This window comes from Porites lutea, chromosome 2, assembly GCF_958299795.1.
Source record: "Porites lutea chromosome 2, jaPorLute2.1, whole genome shotgun sequence".
Taxonomy (NCBI): domain Eukaryota; kingdom Metazoa; phylum Cnidaria; class Anthozoa; order Scleractinia; family Poritidae; genus Porites; species Porites lutea.
This window is the reverse complement of record NC_133202.1, coordinates 1,398,088-1,401,926: the sequence shown is the minus strand read 5'-3', so window position 1 is coordinate 1,401,926 and position 3,839 is coordinate 1,398,088.

Below are 3,839 nucleotides of genomic sequence, written 5' to 3'. Positions count from 1 at the left end.
AAATCTAAAGGCTTGCAAATCTCGAAAGGAACAAGGGTTGTTATTCTAAATTTTAACGCTACAGGTGCCCAATGAAGAACTTGGGCGTCAACTCTATATGTCGTATAAAACTAAGTATACACCCATGTAGGAAGATTAGGAGGCTAGATTTTGTCGATAAGCACCACCACAGCGCCTGTGTAACCTCCACCTATCAATTATCAGAGTTCGTGCCCTTTCACTTCATGCGATTTCATACCTACTTAATCACAGTTAGATAGACTTAAACTGTTCGACAGAGATAAGAGTACTCGCTGTTTTGTGTTCGTCGTTCCTAAAACGGTGCATCAGCGAATTTCGCGTTTCAGTTGTCGCTGAGGAGGAGCGCAAAATGTACAAAAATTGTGATGCCGGCGTTACAGTTTTTATCATAAAGCTGTTCTTTTTCCACGTGGTTCTCGTTTCGGGGAGCTAAAGCTAGCGACCACCACGACGACAGCGGTTGTGAACAGTCGCTAAAAGCTTATAAAATCTAGTACATATTGTTTAATTTTTTTTGTTCTCATTGCGGCCGTAAGACAAACTTTATTACCTGACTGAGCACGCAGCTGCCGGCGTTCTAAGCCACAGCCCAAGCTCCTGTCCTCAGTGAGAGGTGCGCGCTAAATCGGAGAAAAACACAAGCAAAAACAGGAACAACAAAACAAAGTCAGCTTGCAGTGATTTGTCTTCGTTTAAAGAGAATTTCTGGTCTCTTCCATGCACGATTTTCTTTTCCTTAATGTTTTGTGGGACTTCTACGTCATTTTGTGAGGAAAACAGTAGCGGCTTCGTGTGCTGAAATGAACCTGAACCGTGAGTCTCAACCCCTTAAATTGTTCTAGCTGGATAATCAACAACCCTTCCAGTCTGCTAAAAAGGATGAATTGGAAAATCGGCCTTCATTAAATTGCAACAGCTAGCCTACTTCAACATTGAACATTTCGAAACTAATTTTTCAAGCATTGATTGGCAAAACCAGTTTTACTGAATTTTAATAAGATTCTCTTTCCGAGCTTGTAACCACATGCTAATAGAGTACTAGTTGTGTGACAATTCGAGGTCTGTGTAACTCAAATGGCGAGTTCATAAAAAAGGTGACAATGTTACTTTTCTTTGGTACTTGAGTTAATTAGCCTTATTTATCAATATTGCAACTGCAGAATTGAAAACAACTTTTACCTTGAATAGAAACATTCATGACGCCCAATTATCATGAAGACAAAAGAATAACTAAATTAATTGTCACCAAACTGTAATAAGGATCCACAGTAAAGTAAACGGTTTAAAGCAAAATGTTGACCATAAGATTTTTTATACCTTTATCGTCAAAGACGCGCAGAAGGTAGCTTGAGAAAACAGCCGACATTTCTTGACGCAACCACTGCGCTCCCTGCGCGCGAAATGTCGGCCCTGTACCTGAAAGGCAATATTACAAAAGGCAGCCCTCGTCCTCTGAATATTAGTTAACTTTATTGTAATTATCATTATTGCTTGTTAAACTCGCTATCGATCTTTGAAATATAAGAAATACTTTCGTACAACGGATCAAGATTACAACATAGCTTTGTCATTATATTTTTTTTATAAGATCCTTAGCTTCAGGGGCTTCAGCAACCACGACGACGAAAATGTCAAAAAAACAATTGTTTGAGCAAAACAACAGCTCTACACGTGCGTCTTATGATCTGAGTAGATACTCTTGACAATCTTTTCAAATTGCGCCAATCTTCATGTTTGATGAGGGAATGTTCTTTTTTTATTTCAAAATTTGCACGTACTAAAATTCAATTAAGAGTAATCAATATAATTGCATCTACTTTTGACAGCTAACTTGTTTTATGGGGAGAACTTGGAGAGGCGTAAACCTAGTTTAGTCTTCTTGGCGCCTTTTTAAGACAAAAGGAAAGAAGAAATTAAGTTAAGGACCGTCAATACATATATGATGGGCAAGAGAAGGAGTGTTTTCCTGCGCGTTAATAGACCTCTTTAGGTTGTATGTTTTCTTTTCTCTATAAGGTCGCAGGGGAATTTGCCCCTTTGTCTTTTCATAAATTTATGCGTACATATGCACTGGAATAAGACGAAATATGATTGAAACAGAGTCTCTAGAGCATTATTACATGACCTACACCGGAAAAACAAAACATGCCGGCTAAAAAGATCTATTTATCCTTTACATTCTCCTTCAAAAGCATACCAAGGGAGCTACAAACCCTGAAGTTCTTTTTGGAAGAATACAACGGAAAAAGAAAACTGTCATGAACTGTAAGAAAGATCCTGGGAACAGGGGCGGTTTTCTGTTATATTACTAAAGTTTGAGTCTCTTTAAGAATTAAAGCAAAGTAGTGGTTTGATTAACAACTGAGGCTTAAAATGTTTGTGGCAACAACAACAGAAACCACGCCATTAAGCCCTTCAAGTGTCCATTTAATAAACCATATGTGTTCTGTCCGTGCTACGTGGTTCTTAATCCGATTCTAGTCGAGTACTCAGCGCACATTCTTTAAATAACTGCAGTCCCTTGACCCTAAGAGTTGAGTTGAAACTTACACTGCATTTAGTATAAGATTAAACTGAAAGCCATATTTTAAAAGGGCTTAATAAAGCTTCCATCGCGACAAACATAGTATTTTTTTAGCAGGGGCTCAGAATTTTTCATATGCGTTCATAAGCGGACAGTAGCCGAAGTCCCAAAATTTATTTCCCTTATTTGCTTTAAATGAAACCTTTATTAAGCGGACACCTCTATTAAGCGGACGCGGACACCTAAAAAGAACCTAAAATGGTCATTTCTATTGTTACCAACCTGTATTAAACGGACACTTGTAATCAATTGCCACCACCCAACATGCCAGACACCGGAAATGCGAAGATTGCCTCGAATTGCCACCCACAAATTTTTCTATTTTTACAGTAAAAACGTGACTTGACTTAGTTTCACAGTACAGTATTGCTTTCTATTTCGTTTTGTTTGTGTAGAGCTTGTTTCACTCATCTGATTTCTTCAAATTTGAGTTGCAATCTATGTTTATGGTCAGTTATGATCAACTGGTCCACTTTGATAAAGAAATTAATGCAAACGTATATTGTCAAAATCTCTGCGAGTATTCTTAACCTTCCCACTGTTCATTTAAATGGCATTTGACACCTCATATGGCGCTATCTGTCGAAACCTGTATTAGGCGGACACCCTGTATTAAGCGGACGCTACAGCATTCCCCGAGGGTGTCCGCTTAATACAGGTTTCACTGTATATAAGATCGACTGTGGATGTGTGCGAGACTACTCTTAAAAGGTGTTGCCTTTACAGCTTAGTTGCTCTGACGGTTAGAGTTTAAAAGGAAAAATGAAGGAAGTGGAGCGATCGCGGGACAAATGGAAGAGCTCCGTGAAGCGTGCGACGTTTCAACAAGAGAAAGGACTGAGGTTTTGGACCAAGCAGTATGAGTATTCGATACCTGCCAACTTTTTTAAATTTATATATAGGCGTGACATTTTTATCCTGAGAGTGCCAGGATTTTTGGTGGGGTTACGATAGTATCCGAAGATCTCCGAAGACTTCCGAAGACGTTCCGAAGATACTCTGAAGAGTTCCGTCTAACACAAACACGGGATCACGAAGGAACACGACCTCGTCTCCAGTGACTTTCCCTACTAAAAATATAGAATTTGGAGAAAGTTGATCATTCACATGGACTTTTCTTTTCACAAATTGGTTCCGGTGTCTTTAAATAATTAATATATTTTTCAAAATGAGACAGTCAATGCTGTGATGGCTCAAACATTTTTTATTACCAGGCGTGACAAATTGGAACATA